Genomic DNA, 13836 nt, shown 5'->3' with positions numbered 1-13836 from the left:
ATGACAACAGGCTCTCATACTAACCCGATTAATGAAGACATCTCAGATCGTATAGAAGACATGATACACGATCTTGGGAAAGAGGGTTTTTGGAAAGTACATGCACCTTTGTATGACTAATTACAAATTGATTCTAAGAACCCTTTGTATCTGAGGTGCACTAGCTTCGCACGGTTGTCGGTGATATTAGATTTGGTTAACTTGAAGGCAAGATTTGGGTGGAGTGACAAAAGCTTCTCTGAGTTGCTTGTTATGTCAAAGAAGATGATGTAGCTCCATGTAGAGCTTGTAGGACTTGGATATTCTTCATCAATGGAGTCTTTTTCTTCTTAAAGATCAATGGCAATGGAATGAAGAAGAAGGAGTGGTGATTGGAGACACCACTTCAAGGAGAAGATGAGTCAAGAACAAGCTCACCACCATAGGAAGTCATGGATAAGAACTTGAAGGTAGGAGAAGATGAGTGGAGGGAGAAGGAGAGAGGGGGCACAAAATTTATACCTCAAATGAGGTCTGAACTTTGAAGTCTAATTTCTCAAATGATCAAAGTTGAAAAAATGCACACACAAGGCCTCTATTTATAGCCTAAGTGTCACATAAAATTGGAGGGAAATTTGAATTTCTATTCAAATTTTACTTGAATTTGAATTTGAATTTGTGGAGCCAAAATTTCACTAATTATGATTAGTGAATTTCAACTATGGTTCAACCCACTAATTCAAGATCAAGTCCAAGATTCTCCACTAAGTGTGTTAGGAGTCATGAGGCATGTAAAGCATGAAGGACATGCACAAAGTGTAACTATATGATGTGGCTATGGGGTGTAACATGTAAATGCTCACCTCCCCCTTAGTGGTGTTGGGTATGTTAGAGTAGGGTAAGGTCTGAAAACCCTTTTCTTGGGCATCTTCCCATGAGGGAACATGGTTCCTCTCCAACTCAATGAGTAGTGCTACAAGTATAGAAAAATATGGGACAAACCTTTTGTAAAAGTTTGTTATGTCATGGAAGCCCAATATTTCCCTTATACTTGGTGGAGTGGACCACTTAGGAATGTCCTTTATTCTCTTAGATGTTGGATGCATGGGTAATTTTGCAAAAGAGGGTTGCACCACTCAACACATTCATCATACCACTTATCATAGGGATTTTGTGCCTCATAATACCTATTTTAGGCACCAACAAAGCACAAGGATTTAAGCATTTAAAAACCAAACCCTTATCCAACAACTCCTTTACTTGAGGAATAACCTCAAGCTCAAGAGGTATGATAGTGCTAACAAGTGTTCTTTTACAAAGGAGAAGAAGTGGAGGTTGTCTAAGAAGGGAAGTTTCTTTAATGTCTGTCTTTATTGCAAAATGACTTTCCTTCTTAGCTAACCTCTTGGAGGAGACACTTACCTCCTATCGCAACCTACCCTATGACGGGATGACAAAGGCAAAAATAGATAAGCCAAAGCATTCGTCTCCAAGGGAGAAAACGAGTGGAGTCGCCACCAACGTTTATTCGAGGGAAACGCTAGAAAAACCAAAAAGAGGTATGCAAATATTGAAAAGAAGGGTTCGGGAGTTGCTTACGCATGGGGAAGGTATTAGCACCCCACACACCTGTCACAAGGGATGACAACCTTTAATCGAATGTGCATGATGCAATCATACCCCCCAAGGGTATTGGATAGAAGACTCCAAGAGGATTGGGCTAGAGCTGCTAAAGAAGGCCCTGGGGTTCTCATGAACCTCAGGGTAGATTTCTGAGCTCATGGGCCAAGGTTGGGTCCACTCTTCTTTGTAAATATTAGAATAGGTTTTTCCTTCTTTCGGGCCTTGTATTTTGACCATTCTAATAGTATAGGGTTTTAGCCTTGTATTTCAGGGCATTTTGAGTAGTCTTTGTAGTAGAGACTTTTTTTATTTTCATGTATTTTGGCATGAGGGTGAACTTAGCTATTATAGGGGGTGTGTAGCTAAGCTCTAGCTTCTCATCTCAAGGAGGTGAGCTTAGCTATTAGAGAGGTGTGTGTAGTTAAGCTCTAACTTCTCTAGGAATCGTCTCAAGGAAGCTTCTCAAAGAAGTTTCTCAACAAAGCTTCTCAAGGAAGCTTCTCAAGGAGGTGAGCTTAGTTATTAGAGGGGTATGTGTAGTTAAGCTTTAGCTTCTCAAGAAAGTTTCTCAAAGAAGCTTCTCAAGGAAGTTTCTCAAGAAAGCTTCTCAAGGAAGCTTCTTAAGGAAGTTTCTCAAGGAAGCTACCTAGGCTATAAATAGAAGTATGTGTAACACTTGTGGTAACTTTGATGAATGAAAGTCTTATGAGACACACTTCAAAGTTCCACTTCTCTCCCTCTTTTATTCCATCAATTTCGTGCTCCCCCCTTCTCTCTTTCTTTTCCTACATTAAAGCATCCTCTTCAAGCTTCTTATCCAAGTCACATTCTTATTGGTGAAGCTCCTTCTTCCATGGCTTATTCCCTTGTGGATGGTGCCTCCCCTCTCCTCTTCTCTTTTGCCTTCCGCTGCATCTCCATGGTGGAAATTCATCATTAAAGGACCTCATTGAAGCTCAAAGATCCAGCCTCCATAGAAGCTCCACAAGCAAGCTTCCATCAGTGCATAACGTGACTTCAAAAGTATTTGCTTTTCCCTTTTTATATTTTTATATTTTTTTGGGTTCGACAAGGGTTGATGCAATCCTACCCCGCAAGGGCATTGGATAGAAGACTCCAAGAAGATTGAGCCAGAGATGCAAGAGAAGGCTCTAGAGTTCTCATGAGCCTTAGGGTAGATTTCGGGCTCATGGGCTAAGTATGAGCCCACTTATCTTAGTACATATTAGATTAAGGTTTCATTATTTTTGGACCTTGTATTTAGGGCTCAATAATGTAGGTAAGGTACCCTAGAAATGTAGGATTTTTCAGCCCTTGTATTTTAGGGCACCTAGACTAGTTTTTGTATTAGGGGTAGTTTTGTAATTTCACATGCATTAAGTGAATATTTGATGTGTGTGTTAGAAAATAAATTTAATTGAATTGGGAGAAGCCCAATCCAATTAAATTTTAGAGGGGGGGGGGGTGAGCATTTGCTTGCTATACCCCATTGCCACATCATATAGTCACACTTTGTGCATGTGCTTCATGTTTTACATGCCTCATGCCACCTAAGCATACTTAGTGGAGAATCTTGGACTTGATCTTGAATTTAGTGGGCTAAACCATAGCTAAAATTCACTAATCATAATTAGTGAAATTTTGGCTCCAAAGTTTGGCTCCACAAATTCAATTTCAAATTCAAGTGAAATTTGTATAGAAATTCAAATTTCCCTCCAATTTTATGTGACACTTAGGCTATAAATAGAGGCCTTGTGTGTGCATTTTTTTCAACTTTGATCATTTGAATATTAAACTTCAAATTTCAAAACTCATTTAGAGCACAAAATTCCGTGCTCTTCTCTTCCTCTCCCTTCATTCATCTCCTTCTTCCTCCAAGCTCTTATCCATTCCGCTGCCATTCATCTTCCAAGAAGCAAAGGAATCCATTGATGAAGAAGATCCTAGGCCTACAAGCTCCAATGGACTTTACATCAAGGGTGTTGCCCTTGCTCCTATGTATCCTCAGGTGCAATGAGGAATTGAGACCTACGTAGTTCTTTAAGTCTAAATGTTTGTGTGTTAAATTGATTTTTTATGTTTTTGAAAGATTCATTTTAACTGCGAACAAAAAGTCGTTTAAGGCGTTGGACCTTGACACGATGTTTTAAACTTTGAAAAAGCGGAGAGAATCATTTAAGGCGTTGGCCCTTGAAATGATCTCAAGTGATAGTTGATAAAAAGAAATTAGTTGGTTTTATCTTGGTTTTGTTTATTAACTTTCAATCTTTTTAAAGACAACTTTACAACACTTAATGATCGGTTAAGATTGAACTTTACAAAGAAAAAGAGACTGACGATGATAGATGGAGGAGACGAATGTGCACAAAACAACATGGGGGACCCCTAAGGGTACATAGATCACATTCAATCCTCAAAAACAAAACTAACCGACAGTCGCATGAAGAACACTGAATGAGGAACGATGTAGAGATTGATCACAGTCGCGATTCGGCAATGCCTCGACTTCGTTTCCTCTTATTTATTCTTCTTCTCTATTAACTCTCTCAATTCCCTCAAGTACTTAACCTTGGAACCCCTCCTCAGCCTCCTTAGCACGCCTATTTATAGGAAAATGGGCACTTGGGGCAAAGGCAGCTCGCCCAGGTGAGTTGGAGCTCGCCCAGGCGAGCTGATGCTTACTCCTGAAGTAACTGGCTCACCCAGGCGAGCTGGTTACTTCACCTTGAAGTCTTTTAGGGGCCCAGGCGAGCTAGAGGCTAGCCTGGGCGAGCTAAGGTCCAGGAACCTCCATAAAAGACCCTTTTGCCCCTTCTTTTTGGTATCTTTCGCATTCTTGATCAAAACACTGAATGATCATCTGTTTTGTACTGTAACTGGCATTTAACACCGTAAATCGACTAGCAAGGATCAAAAGATCAATGAACGATATTCCCCGGATGAAATTAGGGTATGACAGTTTCCCATCTTTACTTATCTTTTATTGGAAATAAAAGGGAAGTAAAGATAAGGACACTAATTTTGTTCGAGTGACCTTGCTATTCGACTGGGCAACTTGCGAAAACCAAGGAAAAAAAACTATAAACAAAAGGACATTGAAGTCCTATAAAATGTAAAAAGGGAGGACATAGAAGTCCTATAGAGCAGAAGACATTTGAAGTTCTTTTTTTTTCCAAAGCGTAGAAATAGAGGACGTTGAGTCCTAAGAAGCACAAAGACAAGGACATTGAGTCCTATAAAAGACAGAAGATCTTGAAGTCTTATAAAGTGTAAAAAATAGAAGACATTGAAGTCTTGTAAATGTAAAAGACAGAAGACATTGAAGTATTTGAAATGTAAACGAAGACATTGTAGTCTTTGAAAGCATAAATGATTGAAGACATTGAAGTCTTTGAAATGTAAATGACAGAGGACTTTAAGTCCTATGAAAGCATAAAGATAGAGGACTTTGAGTCCCATGAAAGATAAAGGCGAGGACTTTGAGTCTTATGAAAGATAAAAGTGAGGACTGAGTCCTATGAAAGATAAAGGCGAGGACTTTAAGTCCTGTGAAAGATAAAGGCGAGGACTTTGAGTCCTATGAAAGATAAAGGAGAGGACTTTGAGTCTTGTGAAAGATAAAGGCGAGGACTTTGAGTCTTGTGAAAGATAAAAGTGAGGACTTTGAGTCCTGTGAAAGATAAAGCGAGGACTTTGAGTCCTATGAAAGATAAAAGCAAGGACTTTGAGTGCTGTGAAAGATAAAACGAGGACTTTGAGTCCTATGAAAGATAAAAGCAAGGACTTTGACTCCTATGAAAGATAAAAATGAGGACTTTGAGTGAGGACTTTGAGTCCTATGAAAGATAAAAGCGAGGGCTTTGAGTCCTATGAAAGATAAAAGCGAGGACTTCGAGTCCTTTGAAAGATAAAGGCGAGGACTTTAAGTCCTATGAAAGATAATACAAGGACTTTGAGTCCTGTGAAAGATAAAAGTGAGGACTTTGAGTCCTGTGAAAGATAAAAGCAAGGACTTTGAGTCCTACGAAACAAGCCAATAGGTACTAGTACCAAAGGGCTTAACCTTATGCGGAAGCAAGAGGTTGACTCTTTGAGAGGGCGTCTCATCCTAAACTCAAAAGATAGGACATTAGATTTGGGAATTGGGTATATAAAGAGAAATCTATGCACTTATAACCTAACATGATTTTTGGGATGCAAATGCATGCAACCTTCATCTTGAAATGCAGTAAATGTAGGCTTTGTATCTAGTAATGCAAAAGGTTTTGAATCATGAAAATTGTGAAATGCTCATGCCATTCTTCCCTATTCTAGTGACCTTAATTGTTTTCTTTTTTCTTCCTCCCTTTTTTTTGTATGAAAAAACACAAATTGACTGTCTCTTTCTAAAAGATGTGATAACTCATACAACCTCATCCTCTCTTCTGCAAATCTCTTTGGGGACTCCCTTAGAGTGTATGTTTTGTTTGATTTAGTCACTTGACAATTTTGGAGTGATGGCAATGGAGTTGTTTGACATTTAATCAATCAACCAAAATATTGATCCTAGGGTTTTCCCTTTTCTTTTTAAAAACTTTGATTATTTTGAACAACAACAAAACATAAGGCTTTGGGATCGATCGCACATACAATGGAAGGATGGCAATGGATGGTTACACTTTGGTGTATTACCAAATGAAACTTTCCTGACTTAAGATTATAGAGTGATGCCAAGGGTTTGTCGATCTCACTGAAACTTGATGACATGGGTTGATCCCAAAAGAACTTATACAACAAAGGCCACCCTTGGATTCAAAAGGAATCCTAAGGAGTCGGCATGAGCGACTAACATCAGATGTACCCTACTATCACAATTGTCTTTGGGCATTTTCCACGAGCTCCGGGTCGAATGAGTTTTCTTCTCAAATGTGCAAGTGTGAAACCTCGAGGATTCTCTTTTTCTTTTTATATATATTTTTTCAACAATCACAAGCTTGGGCGGGTTCCATTACAAAATCTAAACTTAAAAGCAAAATTAGTCATTCCTTGATCTACATGGGCTTTATTGGGCTTGTAATATGGTCAGGGGTAAGAGGGCTATGAAAGAAAGGATCAAATAGACTCAAAGAGTGTTTGAAGGTTATATTGAGTAAGAACCTTTAGAGTCTTGCATGTACGTTTGTTCCTTTCAACTCTTGGGTCGAGCTCTACTCCTTTTGTCTTTATACATTAATATTTATTGCACTTTTGTGCCTTCCTTGTAAAATCGGGAGATCTTTTGTCTCTCTTTTTCTTCACTTGCCTTTGGCGGATTTTATTTTCCTTTTTTATGTTGCCCAACTTCATGCAATTGTTGTTTGCATTGCTATTCCCGCCGTCTACAAAGTTTCTCTCAAAGGCAAGTAAAGAAGTCCTCATATAATCTATTACTTATTTCATTCCATCTTATTGCATGAGTGTTTTTAGCTCCTAACTACCTTGCAAGAGGAATTAGAAAGAATGATCAATTCCTTCTGGTGGGGTAGCAAAATTTCCCAATCAAAAGGAATAAACTTGTTGAATTGGGAGAAAACTGTCTATGAAAAAACAATATGGAGGAATGGGTTTTAATCACCTTCATGCTTTTAATCTTGCCATGCTAGGGAAGCAAATTGGTGATTGATGACCAACCACGATACTATTGTTTACAAAGTTTTCAAAGCTAAATATTTTCCTTCTAAGGATTTCTTAACTCCAACATGGGAACAATTCGAGTTTTGTTTGGCATAATATCCACGTTTCATAGGTGGTGTTAAAACAAGGTTTAGAGTGGAGAATTGGAAATGGAAATTCCATAAATGTGTTCAATCACCCTTGGCTGCAATCAAATGACAACTTCCACATTTAGATTCCTTCCATTGAGGGTCTTGAAAATTTGACAATAGGAAACTTCATTGATCACAACTCTAGGCATTAGAAGAAGCATCTTGTTGAATCCATTTTCTTAGTGGAAATCTCTAAATTCATCCAACAAACGCCCTAACTAAACAAGCTTGAAAAGGACAAGCTAATCTAGAAATTTAGCCCAACGAGTATCTATAATGTCATAAGTGCGTATCATGCACTACTGGAAAATATGGATTTAACGTCGACCAGTTAACATCGGTTCTAATGTAAACCCATGTTAACAAAAGTACAATAGCATTTTTGTAAATAAAGTGTCTTCGTTAACATCATTTATTTTATTAACCGATATTGTGAGTTTCCCTTAACATTGGTTATTTTAAAACCAATGTTGTAAGTGCTGAATTAACATCAATTTTTTTAATAAAACCAATGTTATTATTTTTCCCTTAACATCGATTATTAAAAACTGATGTTGTGAATGTATGATTCTATCAAAAGCCATAGAGACACCCATTTGACTGTTTTTATCAAAAGAAAGCAAAGTTGGGGTTTAGAACCCCATTTCTACGTGTCGATCTCCTTGACGGTGCAAGTCTTTCCCTCCCTGACGACACCTTTAACCTCATTGTTCATGCCAAGATCACCATCGAACTTTCCTGCTCCAACATCCTCTTGGTCGCCAACTAGGACCTCTTCCATCATGCTCGACTGCCCCTTCTTCCTCATCTTCCTCGATCATCACGACGGCCAAACCCTCCACTTCCCCACCCCCTCCATGCTCATCTCCCAAATCACCTAAATCTTTGTCAAATGCAGCTTCACCGTGGAAGAATTAGTCACCCTCAATGGGGCCATGGCTCACAATGTTGCCCAGGATGATGCCTCCACCATAGCTAGTAATTTATATGTTTTTTAAATTCATGTTGCTTGAGAAGAGTTGTTGGGGCATGGTGGAAATTTTGCATGAAAATGGCAGAGAAGGAAGTATGTGGGAGTTTTCATGGTTGGAAAGCCATTGACAGTGATGGGTTTTGGAAAATTTGGATTTGAAATGGAGAGGTGAGCAAAAGGGTTGGGCATGCACATGATTGCTCATGACCCCTATGCTCTAGTTGATAGGGCACGTGGTATTGCTGCAACACGAGAATGTCACCATTTCCCCTCATCTTGGAGCTAGCACCAAAGAGGCACGTGTTTGTTTTTACGTTTCTATTATATTAGATGAGATCAATAGATCATCTTGCTTTTAATTCTCTTGTGTATCATCTCCTGACCAATTTTGAATCACCAGGAGGGTGTTGCTATTGAAATAGCAGAGGTTGTGCTAGCATTAAAGGGGGAACTTTTCTAGCTTAGTGAACAATTTTTTTAGACTCTTGATCATTTCATTATGCTTTAGCTTATATGATTCCTTTTTTCTCTCTTATGTTAACTCTTCTCACCTTTCTTTTCAGCCCAAGAAGAGACTCTACAATCTCCACCACCACATACTATAGAATAAAAAAAGGTGTGTTTATCTCTTACTAAGTTTGGAACTGGGTGGGTCTAGCTAATGACTAATACATTGTTGCACTGTGTCTATTTTGTATCTATGTTAAAAGGTATAGAAGGTACATCAGAGACATTGAAGGAAGCATATGATGGGGGAGTGAGCAAAATAGAATCAAGTCCACCAAGTTGTGAGCACAAGTGGGTTGTGTTCCATGTGAAGCCATCCAAGTTCAAAGCACGAGCACAAGGCGCAGCCATTTAGGAATCCAATATGCAAATTATGAGCCCAAGAGTTGGAAATTCCTTACATTAGTTTCTTAATTTATTTTAATTAGAACTCCTAGATATTAGAGTTATCACGGCTTTCATTTATCCATTAATTATTTTCTAATGGTCAATGATGACACAATTTTATAGTCGATAGTCACACTACTAGAAAATATGAGCACCAAGTGTTATGATTTAGCATACCTAACAACTGTTTTCAATAGTGCTTCACAAGTTATGTCAGGTGATTGTTTTCTTTGGCAACTTGAAACATTCATTTTGTAACATATTTTCTCCAGCTCATGAGTGTTTTGATATTGTACCACTAATTCTATTTTTTTTATTTTTTTTTAACATTTCCATAGGTATGGCCATTGGAAGTGGATGACAAGTTATGGTTGGTTACATAAACCTGGCATTGTACAAGTAGTGAAATTTATCTTTGTGTGTGTGTGTGTGTGTATTATGCATTTCATTTGCTTTATAGTTTATAAAGGATTGGTGGTGTGGTGTTTGAAAAATGATATATGGATGTGGTGTGCAATTGATTTTTCTACTTTTATGTGAAGATTTTCTTGTTTGTCTCATTGTTTCTACAACATGAGATACCTAGAGAATTAGATTGTTCAAATAATGATTTCTTGTGCTCTGATATTGGCAATAAAAATTATGTATTAAATTTCATTGAACCGAAACCTTAATGATATTTTTTCCACGTGTTATTATGCATCATTTGTGGTAATCTTCTTAAGATACGCATTCATCATCAAGATGCCACGGTAATTAAACTTGTCGTGTTGTTAGGAAATTTAGGAATGGAGTTGGAGTTGGGGACATAAATTGATGGTGGAAAAGGATAAAAGAATGAAATAAATTAAGCTCCATTTTGTAAATCTAGGGAGCTACCCTCTTTCCATTTTCTTTTTATTGGTATCTACTGGTTTGAAGCTTATTGCATTGTTTGCTTGATCAATTGAAAAGCTTTAGTTTTATAACTTTCTACTTTGCAATTTTCATCTATGAACTAAAATGATTAATAAGAATACTCCTCTACATCCTTCTGCTCAGTATTACAGGAAAGGCTAATTTGGAGAAGTCAGATTTGGAGCCAGCTTTGAAAGCTCCAAAGGACAGGCTCATGACCAAGAATGTGGTAAGCATTTACCCTAAACAAAATTAATATGTATATGGTTACCCATTGACTGCCTTTTCCTATTCTCAAGCTTGCTAATTTTGTTTGCATTCTGTGTCTCTTGTAGGCTGAGGAAATAGTTGAGAAACTATATGAGCTTGTGGCAACAAGTCTTAAAGGCAAAAAGCTAGCTTCATTTACAAGGATATCTTCAACAATGCATGTTTGTTCATATCCTTATATTTATGCTTCCATAACATTCATACTGATATGGTTCAAAAATTGAATGCAAACAACAATGGAAGAAGCACTTGTTCGCATTTTAACCCCTAGGCATTCTATTGACATATTGAGGGATGTTCATGCTGCCAAAGAGCAAAGGAAAACATATGTTGTTGTGTTTGTTGGAGTTAATGGAGTTAGAAAATCTACTAATCTAGCTAAAGTAAATAAAAATCATATTATTTTCTCCTATTTATTTAAAATCTTATGTTGGGCTTGCATTTTAACCGGTGGGAGATATTCTATTTTATTTGCAATTGTGTAGGTTTCTTACTGGCTTTTGCAACACAAAGTTAGTGTCATTATGGTTGTTTGTGATACATTTCAATCTGGAGCTATTGAGCAGCTACAAACCCATGCATGTAGACTTTAGGTTTATATTCATTTTACTACTTAAAAATTAATGTGTGTATCATAATCAATTATTGGAAGCATGTTGTCTTATAAAATCTCTTTCTAGATTCCTATATTTTAGAAGGGTTATGAAAAAGATCCAACCATTGTAGCAAAAGAAGTAATTCAAGAAGCTACACACAATGGTTCAAATGTGGTTCTAGTTGATACAATTGGCCATATGCAGGTAACTATTGTAGCTATTGTTATAGTCAAGAGCTTAATGATTTTATGAGAATGTAAATAGTACTAGGGAACTCCAATGATTTGTTATCTCAGTTTATAGCCTTTGCAATCACTTCCCTATTATGAACTTCGTATTTATTTTATGCATATTGGAATAGAGGACCATTCTTGTTTCAAATTGAATGGTTTTGGCTATATTTTTGGATATCAATGATTATGTTTAAACTGTGAAACAAAAATTAGGTCCTAATGAATTAATTATACTGTGCAATTTGAATATTATTATTATTATTTTTAAAATTTTTGCAAAAAGTAACATCGGTTGGTCTATAACCAATTTAGAAAGTGTCTTTACAACATTAATTTTGACCAAAACCGATGTTATAAAGGCACATTCAACATTATTTTTGCCCAAAATGGATGTATTAAGCACATTCAACATCAATTTTGCCAAAAACTGATATTATATACAACTTTCAACATCAATTATTTCAGAACCGATGTAGAAAGCACTTCAGAATATACAATTTTTGCCACATTTCTACATTTGTTTTAGCTAGAACTGATGTAGATAATGATTTTCTACATTGGTTTTAAAACTAATGTTGAAAATGCATACTTTCAATGATGGTTGTCTCAAAATTGATTCTAGAACTGATGTTGAAACTCCTCTAGAATCGATGTTAAAGCCCTTTTATGTAGTAGTGATTACATCATTGTTGGCTCATTGACAAACGTACCAATTTGTACAAGTAGTAATAAAATGGTAAAATCGAGTATCAAATCCACAAGGACTTTGTTTGTACTCGGAGTGTTATATATATATATATATATATATATATATATATATATATATATATATATATATATATATATATATATATATATATATATATATAATGTTTAAGCAATGTGTGACTCAAATTGAATCTTGCTCATTGATTAAGTACAAATGACAAAGTAATGTGAATTAACTTCAAGCAATGAACATGAACATGAAAGGTTAAGAAAATAAACACTCAAAGTTGTGAGATGGTGTTGGTGACGAGTTATGGAACATGTTGGGGGATCCATTTACCATAACTACTCTTGATGCAATCGTAATTGATATTTCTCTTTTTAACATGAATATGATTATTACCTGCATCTTCTAGCATGCTCTAACCATGATCCCTCAAGTGAGAGAGCTTAAATCACCTAATATTACTCCTAATCCCTTAAGAGTTATATTAAATAATTTGCATTACAAACAAAGATGCATAAACATGTTAAACAATATCACTCTATCCCTAGACATGGATCACCTAAATGTTCTTTCCAAGTTCTTAGCACATAAACATTTTCCAATGTCTAAATCCTAAAATAGTTCATGAAAATGGATGATCAGACCACAAACATGTGAATGAGCAAAGGAAAGAATAATAATATCAACATCATATTAATAGATAGTTTAGAATCATTACATCAAAGAGAGTTTGGATTGCAGAGCTCCCAACAATGGGTGGTTTTAGCTTCTTATTGTCATGAGAAACTTACAAATATAAAAGGTGGAATGAAATGAAGAGAAATGGAGTGAAATGGATCGGCCAGAGCTCTAGAAAGTGATTTCTTTCAACAATGGCTTTTTTGCTTTCATCTGCTTCTTGTTTCCTCTCCTTCAGAAATGGAGTGAAATGGATCGGTCAGAGCTCTAGAACTTTCTTGTACGCTTAGCGTGAAGCTTGTGCTAAGCACACATGTCCAATTGGACTAAGTGAACACGCGTTAAGCAACAAGATGAGCTCTTAGTGTGCTTGCATGTTTTCCAACTCCTCAATGCCTGATCAAAAAGGGTGTTGAATGTCCACCAGGTTGTTGTTTATATTCTCACCACTATGAAAATGAATGACATTTATTTGTTGATTGTTGCAAGGCGAAACAATATTGGCAGACATATGGTCTTTGGTCCATAATAGAAAGTAAGCGTGATGATGTAGAAGGAATTAATGACCTGCGTGATGATGTAGAAGGAATTAATGACCTCCTTTTTAGCTTGATCCAATAATCCCAACCATATATTGCTTCTAAATTGACAGTCACTTTGTGGTCTATATGGAAGTAGCGTAATGACAAGAACTGGAATGAATCAAATGTACCAGCCTCACTTGATATCCCTCTTGCTAATCATTTTTTTGCAGAATAGACGCATGCCAAAAGACCAACCTATATACTCCAAACTCTGACCCCATACGCATCAAAATGTTTGGTCTCCACCTCCAAACGGTTACATTAAATGTAATTTAGATGCTGCGATTTTCAAAGATACACAATCTTTTGGTATTGGGATCTATTTACATGGAATGCATAACAATTTTCTCAAAGCAGCATCCTCATTCTTTAGTGGTATCCTGAAACCTGCAGTTGCAGAATCTTGGGCCATGTTGAATGCTATTCAATGGACCTCACAACTTAGGTATCAAAACATAATTTTTCAAAGATTACGACTTTTTTAAACAAAAACATGATGTGTTTATTTAAATTTTTTTGGGGTCATCATGATATTTATGGAAGGTATATATCCACCAATTTCGTTTATAAATAATCTCTACTAAAAAATTTAGTTGATTATGTTAGTAAAA

At 36.6% G+C, this 13836-nt stretch overlaps 1 pseudogene; it reads left to right on the top strand.

Annotated features, from left to right (window-relative positions):
* The first annotated feature begins 8491 nt into the window (after positions 1-8491).
* Positions 8492-13262, top strand: LOC114368334 (annotated as a pseudogene).
* Positions 13263-13836: the final 574 nt, after the last annotated feature.

The sequence above is a fragment of the Glycine soja genome, chromosome 9, assembly GCF_004193775.1.
Source record: "Glycine soja cultivar W05 chromosome 9, ASM419377v2, whole genome shotgun sequence".
Classification (NCBI taxonomy): Eukaryota; Viridiplantae; Streptophyta; class Magnoliopsida; order Fabales; family Fabaceae; genus Glycine; species Glycine soja.
The sequence above is the reverse complement of the archived record's forward strand: the minus strand, read 5'-3'. Positions and strand labels throughout refer to the sequence as shown.